A 17510-nucleotide genomic window follows, 5' to 3' on the forward strand; every position below is an offset into this window, starting at 1 on the left:
CTTGGCCTCTCTTTTTTCTCACTCAATCGCTCATATATTAACACACAAACAGCATAGACACACACAGCAGTTCTCCTGAACTGGGTTTTAAGCAACCATTTGTCATCCCGCTGTTGCATCGTGGGAAAATTGCAATCCTACAGGAGGAGATGTGGAGAATGACTTAAAGATGGCAAACACTGTCACGTAGCCACCTTTTTGTAAATGGCCACTTTTCCGAGTCATTAAAGAGAATCCAATAGTCCAGAACTCATAATGGAAGCAAACATCTCCCCATGCATCTCTCTTCCTAATCATCACTGTTTGTGTGATGGAATCTCTTAGAAGTTATTGATATCTGGAGGGCTAAGTTGTACCAAACCCAGAATACAATCATCATCATAATTATTCTTCGATTAAAAGACCTAAGCAATGGTCCACAAGAAAAATTGACGTGAAAACTGAAATGATTGTAATACCAGCTGTGGCTGGTTGACCTAGCATACTGCTAGTTCAGATGGGTTTTGCTGCAAAAGATTACAAGGTAAAATGTATTGCTCAGATTTCTGTAGCCAGTATTGGTAGAATTGAAAAGATTCTGACTGCATGCAGGGTTTGCTTTATTTGACTACAAAAAAAAAGAGGGTATCACAATTATTTGAAACACAATTAAAAAAAATAATTCCATACATTTTGTGAACTACTGAAATTAAAAAATAAATAAAACAATATTACTAAGTACTAAGAAAATATATTGTGCTTAAGCATATTTGTAGCTACATTTACTCTAGGAGCACGGCTCTAGGTATGACAGGGTTGGTTGGTCTGTCCACCACTTTGAACCAGTCTGAAATCAATCAAAAACAACTAGGCCTGTTGGATGTGTTGCCCTGACATTTGGTCATTCTTTACTTTTCATCTAGCACTGGATTTATGACCAAATATCTGCAAAACTGACATTCCCAGCAGCCTCAGCTGTAGGTTTACATTTTGGGGTTTAGTGCTAATTTCTTAAATACGCATGCTAAAATAATAAACTAAGATATTGATGTTTGCAGGGTCATTGAAAGCATGTTAGTGCGACATTATCCTTGAGCTAAAAACACTGCAGTGACTAACTATAGCCTCCCAGACCCACTAGCAGAGCTGTACACTCTTGTTTAGTTCATTTTGGCAACCGGGGGCCTGTTGCACGAAACCAGGATAAGGGATTAAGCCGGGATATTCAAGTTATCCTGGATGAATTTAGCTTCAACTCGGTTGCACGAAACCAGATTGAATTAAGCCCAGCCAAGTTACCATGGAGATTTATTCTTTGCAGCTAGCCTGGTCCAGAGCAGGCTAACAGCCAGGCTAAGATTAATCCTGGAGTCTCGTGTGTCAAATCAGCTGCAGTTCGGATCCCAAATAAACGTGTTTAACAGTTATTCCGTTGTCTTATGCATATGTTCTGCTTGATTTTTATTAACATGCATTAGCCTACTTGTCACTATTGTTGTTGCGAGTTGGACTTAAACCCTAGCACAGTATTTTAGATGTTAGAAATGGTTGCACTGCCACCCTGATGCGGAGTGGGACTCTTCCCGGTGGTGTGTCAAGGCTGCCTGGCGTGCGGCCGCTGCCCAGTGGCCGCTGCCCGGCGGAAGACCTGTGAGTTGCGTCAGTGTCCACCCTCTCTGTAAAAGTAAAGATGAGCAGCGCTCCTTACTCCTTAATAAGTGGGCCTAATGTTTTTTTTTTATTATAGCTTACATTGGTTTCATAATCTTCTCAATAAGTCTCACATCACCGGACTAATAACATGGCCTTTGTAGGCTACGTATAAAGTGTAGTTTACATTCATCACACTGGGAACACCACGATGCTTCTTAATCTTTTTATTTAGGTGCTGTCACTTGTCAGAAAAATAATAAAAACATGAATATTGTTTTACATATGCTCACAGCGTGTATTGAAGTCACTTACTTATTTTTCTAGTTGTTGTCCCTTTCTGATTGTTCTGTATGAACATTAATTTTACAAAGAATTAGATATAGCTTATAGAGATTTGTGCGTGGTTGTAAAACATGTTCTCACGTTGTGAATAAGGGTTTGAAATTGAGCCTAAAGTCCTTGGTCCATTTCCCGAGGAACATTAGTTCCCTCTGCTCACTTTTAAGGCAAAGGCTATATTTTTTACATCCATACACATTCAGTCGGGTCCGCTATGTTGGGCTTTTTCTCTCCGTTTGATAACAGCCGTATTTCCCTTTTTACATATTCTTCACCTCCTCGTTACTGTCCATTTAAAAACTGCTTCTTATTGGGTGAAACATGTGGCGCATGCGTCTTCTCCATTTCTGCATCAGTAAATCTGTGATCGACACCGTGGTCTATTTAAGAAAGCCGTGAACGTGCACTTATCCCAGCTATCTACACCTGGCTTGACATAGCCTCCCCTGTTAATCCTGGCTCGGCAAACGTGCAACCGATTAAGCCGCGATGAGCAGATCACACTAAGTCCAGCTGCGCTTTTTCACTTATCCTGGATATCTTTATTCTACTTTCGTGCAACAGGCCCCGGGTGGAGCTTTCACATCTTGGTGGGTGTGCAATTAGGTTTTATGGTGTGTTGCTATTTTGTGTTAAATGTCTAAAATAATTGACAAAGTGAAGGTATAAGCCAACTAGAATCTATTCATTGTTATTTTTGTGTGTGTATATTTTTCTAAATGGAAAAACCCTACATGTCCACATGCAGTTTCATTAATACTCAGAAAGCATTATGCAGCATAATAACTTCAGTTAAAGGACATACCAACTGACTTGGTTAGTACTACTGTTAATGCTTTCCAGGGAAGGAAAGGCACTTTTGTCCTTGTTTTAATGCAATGTCAACAATGTTTTTACATGCAACTTCTTTACAATCTTAAGAAACAGCAGAGGGAGTTGTGACTTAACTCAATTTATATGTAAATGTAATATTTCCTGTGTAATGAGCTTATTGTATTATGTCGACATTGGGCTGGTTTTGTTTAATGCCAATCAGAATGGCAACTGCAATTGTATCATTATATTGTATGCATTTTCTTTAAGATGAACAGAGATTTGTATTTTGCACACTGCGTGGCCTTAAATCTGTAAATAAGTAAACAATGGCAAACTGTAGAACAATGAGAGCATGAAGAGGATGTCTACTTAAGTGGATGCAAAATGTATTCATATGTGCATACATGTTAACTCTAAAACGGTCTATTTGAACTTACTGCCATACCGTTTATTGAACCTTCAGTTTAGGTAGACTGTGAGTGTGTTTGTGTGTGTGCTAAAGTCTCATGTTAGCTCTTTATTGGGTACTTAATGAATAGTAGGGAATATTCTGCTAAGTAAGTCCCAGTATGTGTTTGTACATCACTTAATGCTGTGAATGGTAGATTGTCTTGTTCATTATTTAACAGGGCAATGTATACAGGTTTGTGTGCGTGTTGTCCATGTATTATTGGTTATTTATTCAGTCCATAATTAATTATTGAAATGTTCTCAGTAGTAGTCTTGTGATGCAGTACTGCTGATACTTTATCCTCTGGTATTTAAGCAGTTTGGTGTGTTAACTAGCCTGATCTTGGTACGTTGTCTTTTATGAGAGGAGGTTAACTCAGGCAACACCGTAAATGTTTTTAATCCAGCAGCCTGGCAACACAGCTTCATGTTAGCTCTAAAGCAAAGCAATTAAGCTCATTACTGTGTCTGCATTCTGCTTGCCAGCTCAGAAAGCACAGAAAATGCCACAGAGCTATGCCATTTTCTGTGGTAATTTTCTCACTTTGTACCAAAGTTAAAATGGAGATTGGCAGAGTCAGCAAAATGCATGAACACATTTAACCATGACCATTTAACAACCTAGCTACCTGGGGATCTGGAAGCATTGCATTCAAAAATGTTGTTGTATAGAGCTGTGGGCTTGGGTCAGATTCAGGTTTCATTCATTTTCAAATTGACTTGAGATCTCTCTCTGACTGCACTAAAGCTCTCAGGGCTCCAGACTACGACCAAAATGGTTGAATATGCCAGTGCACGATAATCATTATAGTTGGTGCCCTTATCGGCACTTGGTTCCCTACACACGGCGTGCGATGCGTGTGTATGATGCAGTGCACAGCGCGTAAAATAATTAATTTAGCTGTTACCATGTAACAAAAATTAGGTGCTCTATTGCTGATAACCAGAGGCTCTGACTCAGACACCCCTGATGATGAAAGTGCAGGCAGCGAAAGACTAAGCCTCTAAGCCATTGAAGGACAAAAAGGATCATTTTCAGCCACAATGGCTAACGCAGTACCTGTGGTTGTGGTAAGAGTGGAAAGTTATGCTGTGTATGTATTGTAGGCAACGTGGCCCAGCCATTGCAGGCAACTCTAAACTTGTTGCCGGGTCAACACAGTTTAAGCTTGAAACTGTTAGACAACCAGAGTAAAAAAACACAAAAGAGATTTTTGAGAGCAGTGCAGAGCTCGTGTGAGTGAACCAGAGCATCGTGTCGTAGCATAGCTCCATTTCACCCTCAAACCAACCACACTGGAAGCTGTGATTCACTCCTTACTTGAGCGGTTGCTTTTGTAACTCCAGTCATGAAACCATAAACATCCCTGACAATAACTGGCATGATGGTTTACAATGCAAACAAGAACCGTTTACAGAGACTCATTTAGTTGTTATCAACAGCAGTGACACATTAGATGTTTGGTTATTTTTCTGCCAACAACACTGTAAACAGTTGGTACTGATTTAAGGAGGACATTTGGAGAGTTATCTTGTGGGAACTTTAGTGTGGTATTTAAGGAAGCATTGCTGAAAGAGGTAGAGGAAGACAGAGAGAGGCTAAAATAGTACTGGAGAGTGAGAATGAGGCAGGGAGAGAGGTGTACAGACATGGTCAACAAACCCTTAGTTGCCTCTTCACCTGACATTGTGTCAAGATACAGACAGTATGGAGGAGGCAGTGGATGGAGGGGTGGAGGGATAGCAGTCAGAGGAAAGGAAAGGAAGCCCAGGCCAGGCCCTGATAACGGAGAGCTGTCGGGGCTCAGGAGAGGAGTGGGAGACATTAGCCAAATCCGGACGGATCACAAGCCTCTGGATGCAATCCAGTTTTGCGGGGCTGCGATAAGGAGGCTGATTATGTGTCACCCATCAATTCGCCCGCCTCCCGCCGCTGTCTCCCTAGCCATAAATCCACTCATGAGAAGCTCTGCTCTTCGGCAGTCACCCCTCTCTACTTCCTCCCTCTTGCCTTCCCTCTGCTCACTTCTGTCTGCACTATCCTCTCAGTGGTTTGCTGCAGAGAGAAAGTGAAGAAGGGGATTAAGGAAGTCTGCAAGTGACTGCAAGGATTGGGTCCTAAGTAATAGAGATTTAATTGATAGATCCTTTCTGAGAGTTAATCTTTTTGATAGGCTGGAGTGCAGTGTGAGGATGTGTTGATAATGTTTAATTCAAAGAATCTTAAAGCAATTACTAAAAACACCAGGATCTGTAAAATTGCTTTCAAAGTCTAGTTTTTGACAGATTATAATAAATTAACAAATCATAATGAATTGCACTATTACTAGATATCTATTTATCTATAAACAATATATGGATATCTACTGTAATAAACATATAGTATAGGTCTGTAAATCTTAAAATCTGGTACTATACAGTCATGGGGAAACAATCTGTATTTGGTGTATTGAAAAATATGTTTGCCTTTTTGCCTCCAGCTATATAGATGTAGATGTATTTATTTGATTAGGACATTGCACATTAAGCAACATTTGTAAATGCGCCAGTGTTAGCCAATCGGCTAATTTACAACTGTAGTCCTACCTAGCATGCATGTCTTTATGGTGGGAAGAAACCAGAGCACCCGGAGGAAACCCACGTAAACACTGGGAGAACATACAAACTCCACAATGGCTTACAACTTCTTTATCAGATGATCTGTTATTCCCCATCACTGATTTGGCAAATGTTGATGGATCTTGTTGTAGTCAACTTTTTTCAGTTTTCAATGAAATAAAAGTATGTAAGTAAATTATGCTGGCATTGCATACAACTTCTTGCAAAGATATCTGTGCCAGCATAATATTTTCTTCCACACGCACACCAAAGTTTTCCTAAAATAGTCACTTCAAAGTGGCATCCGCAAATTATGGCCAGTTAAATGCTTTTAGCACTTATTAATTACATTAGGAAACCAAATTGGGCAGCCGAGGTTTGATTTATTACTCCGCTAACTAGTTTTGTCACTCTGGGAATATGCAGATGGGGGCGGATGTTGGGATGTACACAGAGAGAAAGATGGAGAGAGACAGCATGGCCAAACTTGACCTGACCTTTCCACACATCTCCATCCTAACCTGCATTTAAAGTAACAGAGTCCTTTTGACCCCCTCAGGGTGATGATTACACACTCGAGAGATGATTAAGGGTAGAGTGATGAATAGTGTAACCTATATTTTGGCGCTCATGCGTCAGCCACTTAATCGCTACTCTCTCATAGTTTAAAAGGTCTTACACTGCTACATTCTGTACGGTTTGTAACATTAGATGGCAGTAAATGAGCACAAGAGATTTATAAGTTCAGTTTGTTGTACCACAGTTAAGCAGCAAACTAGTTGTAATCAAACCAGTTAAAATCAAGGGCATATTCTAACCAATAACTCTTTCCTATAAACAAGTTCTTATTTCATTTACTCAGGCAATCTTGTGCACTAGGGATTGCTTTTGTATAACCATTTAAAAGGTGTTTCACATAAAAAGTGAGTTTTGCTCAGTCACTTAACAGATTATTTTTCCGTGTCTTAGTGTCTCACTAAGATATAGCTAATGATAACACTAAACGTTCGTCAATGCTTTCCCTAATAAGTGTTTAAAATACATTCTTTCCCTAGAATCTATTTTTTTCTTCTTCAAAAATAATCCACCTAAATGAATTCTATTTAAACGGTACCGCTTATGGCAACTAAATCATATAATTTACGTTTCTAGCAAAACAGACCAAAAGCAGAAAATGCATGTTATTTACTTCTTTAAAAATTAAATAAATGTCAGACTGACACATGATGTGCATTCTTCTTAGAAAACAATTCATTTTCATAAATGTCTACGATGTGATGACAAATTGTCTCTAAAAGTGTATTATTCAACTTTTGTTTTTTGTTAAAGAAGGAAAAGAAAAACAAGCATACCGTCCCCGTCGTTAGGGCTATACTTATAATAACGGACACAACACTAATGTTGGTGCCACAAATAAAATTGACGTTTCCATTTTTTTCTGCTTCTTTCTAAAGCTAGCTAGACCACGAGGTAGGCTTGCTGCGGAAGTTAGTGTTTCTAGTGGTAACACAGTGGTTGGTCATACGATTAGATTACGTGGCGTTCGTCCCCACTATTTTGTTTATACAGAAAGAAAAACCTCTTAGTTCCTTGTCGCGTATCAGTGCCCACTAAGATACTACTTATTAAAGTCCGACATGGGACACTAAATATAAATTGAAAGTGTCTGCTCAGTACAGCTGCAGCACCAAGTAGCAGGAGTCATGTAGAGTAAGTAGTTATCGACAAAAGCGCATATTTGGCAATATTTAATAGGGAATCTGATAATGTTAATGAGGCAAACTCTGGCAGCTGCCTCGCAGCCATTATGCTGAGCATAGCTCAAGCGTAGAGGCCAGAGATCAAAGTAAACGGTCTGCATGTATTGAGCATCCCTGACGAATATATTTCTTGTTAAATTTCCAGTGTAATCTGTAATACCAGTGTTTTTACTAGTTTAATAACAGGTGGGAAAATGTCCTCCCTGTGGCTTCCCTGTGAGGTTGAGATGAAGGCATTGCATTAGGGCAAGAAGCGCTGAGCATGGTCAGTGGCAGTCACTTTCTGAAACTATAGACAGCATTTTATACATTTTATCAGCAGGAATGTGAAGTGAAAAATCATTAAATTTAAATTACCTGTAAGAATGTAAGTGGACATGCTTTACTAATTTGTACAAATCGCTGGGCCTTCAATGGGAGTGGTGCAGGAGTGGTTGTGCACATATCATATTTGTTTGCCTACATAAAAAGTCAGAGAAAGTCAAACTGATGTGATTATCATAAATGCTGTGCCCATTCAATGGCTGTCCAACTGCTGACCTATTCATCCTGTGTTGTGGTTAGTGGTTCACTACATAAATTAAATCACAATTTGCAGACATTAACTAGTCTAAAGCAGCCAGTTTTTTATGTATACTGTATGTATTTCTTTTCATATATTTGTATATGCTATATGCATTAAACACTAGATGTATTAGAGAATATTGGTGTGGATAATGGGGAATAGTAAAAAGTGCTGATCAGTTTTCAGAGCTCAAGGTCCCCCTACCAGCCCAAAACCCAAGGCATAATGCAATAAATGTGTCATCCTATCTCTTACAATGAACCCTTGCATCCCTTTTCAGTTTTGCTTTGATAAATGGATGTCAAGCTCTGCCCACACCCGTTTCTCTCTTCAAATGCTGCCTTATGTGCAGCCCCCAGTCATTGCTGTTCAGTCTAATAACTCTTACCATGTTTAAGCAAGGCGTGTGTCTAATAGACTGCTCTCAAATCACACATCGGGGGACGCTGGAGTGAGCTGAATGTCACAGTGCATTTATCTTCTTCTTGCCCCCGACCAACCCGTCTACGCTGGTGCCATTATTTAACCTAAGAGAGGTCAAATCCTCCCTGTAAGGCTTGAACAGAGCGTGAATTAAGTTAAATTGTGTATCCATCCATTTAAATAGCCATTGGCTGCTTTTAAAGTTCTTGGAGCGCTACCATCCTGCATTGCTTTATGGGTGTCACAAACGGGGCTGACGGCGGGTGTGCCTGACGGCATGTGACTCCCTCACCTGCTGGAGGAGGAGGTTGAAGGGCAAGAGTAGGATAGGGGGCTGGGATGCTGCCAGTTCAGCACTTGGCATGCTATGAGGGGGGTAATGAGCCTTAGAGAGGGATCTTCTCCTCTTTTCCTCTGCATTTTGTGCCCCATTTTAGATTTGTGAAATTTCATCTGCTTGTGCTGAATCTCTTGATTTATCTTTCTCTGTATTTCACTTGCTGTCAGTTTTCATTTATTTTCTTTAATTTTTTCGTACAGTTTCTCGGTTGGTTTGTGATAATCATAAGCCAACCCGTTAGGGTTTCTTCACTTTTTGGCTGATTATATTGTACATAAAGCAACCTAAAATGAGCAACAGAACAAACATAGCTTGGAGCATTGCATCCATCAATAACAGTCTAAAACAAAAGCGCTGACACTATTTTTTGGAACAACCCTAAAATGGGCATATTTTAAAGGGCAACTATTATATAGCATTTGCAGGATAATACTTGTATTTTGGGTTTGTACTAGAACACGTTTCCATGCTTTAATGGAAACATACTGCCCATGGCTGGTGCATCTTTATTCACCCTCTGTATGAGACACTCTGTATAAGCGTCTGTCCCTTTAATCCCCCCTCCCGTCAAAGCCCAGTCAGCTCTGATTGGCAAAAAACACTCCTGTCCTGCCTACCTGGAGCAGATAATCAATCAAAGCAGGCTGGCTTAGAGTTGCGTAACACTTAGCCGAGAGTAGAAAAAAAACTGAGTGTTCCGAATAGTTGGAAATCGGAACATCTTAGCCCACAGGGGTTTGTCTTAAATAATTTACCGAATTAGTTGTTTTTGCCATGTTTAACATTAAAACCAAAGGGTTGCGTGTCATTGTTTCGTTATCAACGATCAACTGGATTTCATTGTTAAAAATTCAACAGGCTTCCAAGGCAATCTATGTAGAACGTTTGTCTGCATTTTGGCTTCCCAGTGAAAGAATTATGCTGCAGGCTAGCTGTTTGCAGCCAACTGGACAGCTAAATTTGGATTTTTCCAACAATGGAACCACGATCCACAGCTGTGTGACCATATTGCACAGAAGACATGGCAAGACATGCCTTATTTCAGATTCCCCCAACCATCTGTGATGAATAAATAAAGCTTCAGTTTTCTCACATTCAAACAACCAAGAACTTTGTTTGTGAAGACAAATTGATAACATGTTCTGCACTTTGGTTGGTAGTTAGTGACCTTGAAAGCTGTGCAAGTCTGATCCTATGCATTAGGGCTGAACAATTTAGGGGAAAAAATCCAACAGATTTAAACATGTCATGGAACATTAAAACATGAAATGCCATCAAAGCTGTTCTATATTTGTGTGCAAGGAACAGAACATGGATATGAATTGCAGCATTTATTTAATGGAAAAAACAGTAAATATGATAAAAGTTTGAATATCATTTTTGAACCACACACATTTAACTAAATATTGCACATTTCATTAATTGCGATTCACAATTAGAAAATCACATTCTTTTAAATCGTGATTTTTGATTTGAAAACGATTGTTAATGCCTACGATGCATGGAATGCGTTTAATCAGTGTTGCTCACTTTATCTTTTTAGATTTGAGGTAATGCATCATATTGCGAGTCATGACTATCCAGACATGTATAGTGTTGCAATATTGTATTGTTTGTTCCTCTATAAATGTCATAGATTGTTAAAGATTATTAAAGTTGCACCTGAAAAACTGTGATATTTTGTATGTGGTGTCCTATTTAATTGCTTACGTTAGTCATGAGCTTCTTAAACACCGTTGCTAGCCATTAAAAAAGATGTTTAGCTCTGCTTTGTTGGATAACAAGCAGTTACTGAGCCAGTGACACTAAAGCATCATCCGTTTAAATCTGCCAGAGTAAGCCGTCACAGTGGATCTTAGCTCTGACCAAAAGCCTAGCGGAGCACCAAATAACACAACTGCCACACAATGGTCAAACCAGATTAGGCCCATCCAATCAGAGCTTTTACCACCACCAGTTTGAAAGCAGGTCTTCAGAAAATGCTTTCATGCTTGGCCAGAGAGATGTTTTCAAACCTTCTGTGAGATTGTTAATGGTATTTCAAGGGATCTTCTTGGTCCCTTTGGTGTGATGAATTGTTATGAGGGTCCTTTCAAGGATATTATTTAATATATATCTTTGTCAGTGATCTATGAAGGTCCAGCTTGACTTAACGATGATCTACGCATGATTTGATTCACATGCAATTTTTAAAAAGGTGTGGGTATAGAGGTGTATGTGAATCAATACTATCACCTGGGAAAATTAATCAAACGGTAGCTGAACAGAGGGGATAGAGAGATATATATATATATATTTTTATCGATTGCTTTGCGACAGCACTATGAACAGAGAATGGAAAAGAAGGAATTCAAATGGAGTAAATGCCATATTGGCATATGTATGTCAGCTTTCCCAAATGTGTTTTTGTTTTGGCATCTGCAAAAGATCTGGCAAGCTTCCATCCTGCAAATGGCCCTATTATTTTTGCTTCGCACCCTCCGGTTACTCTGAATAAGCAGAATTTATCTATGTCAAACAGCCCTGTCTGTGTTGTTCCCTATCTTACCTCTTTACTTGTGATAGCTATACTGCCACCCACATTAACAGACATCCCATCAACCGCAGCTCTTTAAAAACAACCCTCTTGTCGAATGTCTTCCTTGACTCTGCAGTTTAGATTGTTGCTGTCTTTAACCTTAAGTTTTGGATTTATTTTTTAGTTTGAGCCTTGGTTGGAAATACCGGGGTATTTATGGGTGGATAATATTTTAGCAAATAGGCTTGTTATGATGGGAATTGCAATTTATAACCCTTATATATTACTTTCTTTGCTCTTAAAAATAATTGTGACCCACATGGGTGTGTTGAATTTACAGTTTGAACGCCTGTCTCTTTAAGCCCCATCTCCCGCTTGGTGTGTGCAAATGTCTGCAATATATGATGGACAGGCTGAGTGCCTCTCCATATTGGAATTTGTGATTGGTAAAGATATTTAAATGTAAGGGTGTCACATTGATTTTAAATTGAAATTAATTCACAATTGGATATCGAATAAAAAAAAAAATAGTTGAAACGGCTATACTGCGTATTGCCATGAACATGAAGGAATGAAAATACAGTTGTCAGGGGATAAAAAGTAGTAATTTGTGTGGTATATGTTCAACTGTTCCGAAATGGTTTGACACTAATTGTTCAGAGAAGACTAAGGACATAGCTGTTTTATTTTTGGCTTATTTGTGAACTTGCCATCTGTGAAGAAACTAGATTGCAGATTTATGTCCAATTGACTATAAGTTATTGCAACATTATTATTTAGAAATAAAATAAAATAAAATAAATTTGAGAATGCAGTGTTGTAAATTGCAAACAAAGGTCAGATATATTGCATAAATATCTAGTCTAAAAATGGCATAGCAACCTGTGCTTAAAAAAATGTAAGAATCGAATCGTGACCTTTTAGAATTAAAAATGTAATTGAATCGAGGATTTGGAGAATCGTGACACCCCTAAATGACATCTGTCCCGTCAAGATAACTGTGTGGTTGGCAGGAGTGTGTGTTTGCCCATTGCTCAGATTTCAGATACAAGCTCTATACCACCTAAACTTTGTAATTACAAAGATGCATTTAGTGTAATTTGGCAATACTTAGTATTTCAAAGTAAGCCAAAATAACTTTTTAAATATCCTACCCCCATATCATTGACTTTATTTTTCCTTTATGGCTCACTGACCGCATGCAAGGAGACTTACATGTGATTGTTAAGTAATCAGAATGCTCTTATATATTATTATTTTACTCTATTGTTGTGTGCATGCCTTGAGTTGTGTCCATTTCAGTTTTTTCCAATGCAGTGCCTGACGGGATAGATGGATCAAAGCTAATGTCTATTTCATAAACACTGTCTGAGTGATATTCCACTTAAAATGTTTATATTTTCAGATAACACAAGTATTTTCCCATGCTTGGTTTGGTTGATGTCTAACCATTATGAAGAAAAGCGAAACCACCTAGTGTAGCCAAACCAAACTTGCATGCACGTATGACTCATTTATTCTTCCTCCCACACAGTTCAGCTGAGGTAAGGACGAGTCAGGTCAAGGACTCGCACACAAACCTCAGAATTAAACAAAGGAACATTCTCTTTGTTTCCTGCTCTGTCAACCCTTTTCAAATGTGCACAGCTTTATAGAACTTCACCCAAACTGTATTTCTCACTCGCATCACTGAGAATGTGCACACAAGTAAAAACTGAGTTCACAGGATCGAAGAAGTTGACCAAGGGATTGTTTATTTTTCACAAATTAATATTAATATTCAAAGGCATACTGATAATGTATTAATTAATGCAGTTTTTAAAAAGGTTTAAGATGAGGTGGTCCCTTGAAGCTAGAAAAGTATAGTTAAATGTTACTAACCACCGTAGAGACTTAGTTACTTCATCAGCCTTGGCCAGCACGTCTTCAATCACTAAACCTTGTGAGAAGTGGCCAATATTGATAAAACGTGTAGTTTTATTTTGCGCTATTGATGTATATTATGATCAGTTGAGAAACTGAGAGGAATGCCTGACCTTGGATCAGCCAGCCAATGAAACACCTGTCAAATCAAGATACCTAATTACATTGATGCAAATTATTTTAATAAAATCGTTTATTGCAATACATCAGTGGTACTTATTGACAGTCAAAATTGCCAACAATGATCTAAAAGACAATACTAGAGATCAGGGGTAGCCACCAGGGTATAAACGCCATGGCAAACTCATATTTGTATAGATTTACCTGGCGGCCAACAGCAGCTCTGTCTGCATTTTTCATGGATGTGAGAAAAGGACCTTTGATGAGAACTGAGGGTTGTCAGTCTCACATGGGTGTTTCTGTAGAGGCAGAGGTCCCTGGTGTGTCAGTGGCATTGATGTCTGCTGCTGGAAAGCAACAGAAACTGCATGATGTGGATAAAGAAGGGCTGGGATAAGATGTTCACATGGTCTGAGCTAGGATTAAACACCCTGGAACCAATTGTTAACTCTTAGGTTTTGACTGCACTTCCCAGAGGAAATTCTTAAGCATCTTTCCAGTCAGACCTTGGAGTTCATACTCCTTACTCTTTCCAGTTTTTATCTACCCATTCTCCTCCACATTTTCACTGTCATTGTCATTCTTACCTGCAAAGTAAAGGATTTTATAGGTCAATGTGATGTTTCATAACCTCAATAAACATATGGTCCAGTTTCTCCAAGATGGATCTCAGCAAGGTCAACAATGGCACTGGCCTTCATGTAGACTTATCGCGTTTTTCCACTGTGTGGTACCTACTCGCCTCGACTCTACACGCTTTTTTTGGTTTTCCATTATGAAAAAAAGTCCCTGGTACCTGCTAGCAGGTACTTTATTTAGTACCACCTCAGTCGAGGTTCCAAGCGAGCTGAGGTGATACTAAAAGGTGAGGTGAAAACCTGCAGACTGCTGAGTTGTTGGAGAGAATTGTCACGAATCACTGCGTCGTCATCGCTAGCCACAGACGGACGGACGGACGGATGGACGCGAAAGTTTGAGTACCCCAGTTAAAAATTTGTATTAATGTGCATAAAGAAACCATAAAATATGGGAAAATCTCCAAAAGGCATCAAATGACAGATTAGACATTCGTTTTATGTCACAAAAAGTTAGATTTTATTTCCATCATTTACGCTTTCAAAATAACCGAAAACAAAAAAATGGCGTCCACAAAAGTTTGGGCACCCTGCAGAGGTAATACCTTGTACCTTGTGATTTTTCTTGGTCTTCCAGATCTTGCTTTAACTTCCACTGTTCCTGATGACGGCCATTTCTTAATTACATTCCAAACAGAGGATATTGGCATCTGAAAACGCTTTGCTATCTTCTTATAGCCTTCTCCTGCTTTGTGAGCATCAACTATTTTCAGTTTTCTAGACAAATGCTTAGAAGAACCCACGGTGCTGTTTGTTGGGGCAAGGTCAGATGAGTCTGGGCATTTGAAACCTTAAGATTGGCATCACCTGGTCTTTCCAGACGATGATTGAGAACAATCCAAGACGCTGTCAGGTCTCAGCTTTCCAAAGGGAGCGGTGCATGCTAGAAACTCTGCAGGGTGCCCATAATTTTGCAGGCGCCATTTTTGTGTGTGTGTGTGTGTGTGTGTGTGTGTGTGTGTGTGTGTGTGTGTGTGTGTTGTTTGTTGTGTGTGTGTGTGTGTGTGTGTGTGTGTGTGTGTGTGTGTGTGTGTGTGTAATTTACATGGTAATCCAGTTCATTTTAAATATTATTATCCCAGGACATATTCAGTAATAAGTGTAATGATATCAGGAATTGTGTTTTGCGTACCTTAAATTGGCATGCACAACTGTGTAATGACCCTCATCGTAAATCACTCCTGTATTACCTAGCTGAAGTGGAGTCTGCCCCTTTTTGTGGAAACGCCATTGTTATTCACTTAGTGAACTCTGTGGTAGCACACTACTGTCCCATGCTAGAGACTTGATTTAAAATGTGTAAACACAAAAGCAGTTGCCTAAAAGCTAAACCGTAAAATTGTAGGAAGTGACTTGGTTTCTAGTCCTGGTTGGGGTTAGGAGATGTTTAAGGTTAGGGCACGTCTCCATGGAATGAATCTAGGTCAATAGGATGGTCTCATAATTTAATTTAGTTTGTATTATGTACTGTGTATTTTTTTGTGTCACAAAATAATCATACATACCACAGTGGTCAGTGTGTTATGTTTGCTGCAAAGACGAAATAAATCACCTGAATAATGCAGCGTTATCACGTCTCCTGGCCGTTTTTCACTGCAGAAAGCTGCTACCAACCAGGCTAAAGCTAACATAATTAGCCTGAAGAAACAAGGCGTCTGTCCCAAATAGCGTTACAGTGATTTAAGTGTTCTTGGATACAGTTTGTTGCTAGTGTGACATGCAGGCGCTGCATGCACATCAAACCACCAATCACAATCAATGTTTATCAATTTATCTAACAAACAAGCAGAGCCCGCTAGTCGACCACAACCTGAAATTTAGAGGAAGCAACATTCATGCTTTATTACTATATTTCACTTTTGCCTGGGTTGATAGTATTATATGACTACAAATGGTGTTATGTCAGTCAACCAGTGTATTTAACCATGTAATTTCCCTCTCCAAAATCACTTCAGTGGAGTATTCACAGCGCTAACTTGCTTTGGTGTTTGTAAAGCATTGAAGTTTGACAACATAAGAAAAAGTCATTTTTTCATTTTTATTTTCTGTGTAGTTGCTCTCCCCTACAAAATCACCCCAGTAGTCAAGAATGATTTATTTCCAAATAGTTATTCATGCCATCTTGTGAAAATTAGTTTTTTTCATATTGCAATATATATTGCATGAGAAAAAATCACTGTCTGTTTTTCGATATTGTGCAGTCCTAACCCATTCAGTTATGATATTTTTGCCTTTCTTTCCTCCAAACCAACTTTCCCTTGGGTAGTTCCTCCTTCACAAGATGTACAGTTCTACTGGAGGATTGATAGCCAATACCACACTCTCTGACCACTTTCCCAGGACTCCACTTTTACTTTGCATGGTTGCCTGCCTTTCACTGAGCGAGTTGAGAAGAGATTTTGCAATTATTTTAGGAAAACTGACAATTTGTGACCCTTACAATAGATCATAAATTATGTGCGCATACCTCACTCTCTCTCTTACTCACTCTTACTCACTTCTTTTCTCCAACTCTAGCCTCAAATGGTAGTACTTGAATCTAGTGGTCACTGGACAGGGAGTTCCCTATGTCTGTATTTGCCATAATGAATAGGTCCTTTTACATTGTATTTTCTTTTATTCGTAAAACCACCTTTCATCAGCTTCTTGTTAAACCTGTCAATTGCATCCTTTGGATTTACCCTAAATCTGCAAACAATTCTTTTTTTTTAACCAAATCAAAGGACTTTAAAAATTCCTTAATTTATATAAACTGTGCAAAACAGGAGCTGTGTCCCCAAAAGTGCAACTGAAATAATTAATCTTAAAAAATACATGTTTAGTTCTAAGGCCAGTTGTTTACATTTTAATGAATGATTTAAAATGTAATAATAACTTACAACATCTTTTTTTTTACCAGTTGTTAAATGACAAAAGAAGAAACACTAGATGGCTAAAAGGGTATTTTACATGAACAAATTGAACGCAACACAATTTTATGGAGCCCGACCCAAACGATACATGCAGTGTCCCTGCTGTCTCAAAGTCCCTCTGTTTCTTTAGCGGCAGACTGTTGTACGTCCTGGTGCACGAATCCTTTCCAGTGAAATTCAGTCACACTTTACACCGTTCAGCTGTCAGCCTTTTAATCATGTTTAAGCCAGCTAACACTACTAGCTAACGGTAGGCTAATGCTACCTGCTGTATGTTAACTAACATTAGCATAACGCCCTGGGACATTTTAAATTGCATCTCAATTTATCTCAAACGGTTGTAATCTTTATACATTAAAATTTATTTTTAACCGATTCACGGTGCATCATTACCCTTGTATTATCTTCCCTTTCGGGACCCTCTCGTACCCCCCGGGTCAGATTGACCCATGACTTATTTGGGGTTTTAAAAACAATTC

At 39.0% G+C, this 17510-nt stretch overlaps 1 long non-coding RNA gene across 1 annotated transcript; it reads right to left on the minus strand.

Moving 5' to 3' along the window:
* Nucleotides 1-587: 587 nt before the first annotated feature.
* LOC116669431 (uncharacterized) lies at nt 588-15783 on the minus strand. Its single transcript, XR_004326780.1, has 3 exons — nt 15660-15783; nt 9452-9454; nt 588-597 (listed from the first exon to the last, which is right to left on the minus strand). It is a non-coding gene; the product is annotated as an uncharacterized LOC116669431 (long non-coding RNA).
* Nucleotides 15784-17510: the final 1727 nt, after the last annotated feature.

This window comes from Etheostoma spectabile, chromosome 19 (genome assembly GCF_008692095.1).
Source record: "Etheostoma spectabile isolate EspeVRDwgs_2016 chromosome 19, UIUC_Espe_1.0, whole genome shotgun sequence".
Taxonomy (NCBI): domain Eukaryota; kingdom Metazoa; phylum Chordata; class Actinopteri; order Perciformes; family Percidae; genus Etheostoma; species Etheostoma spectabile.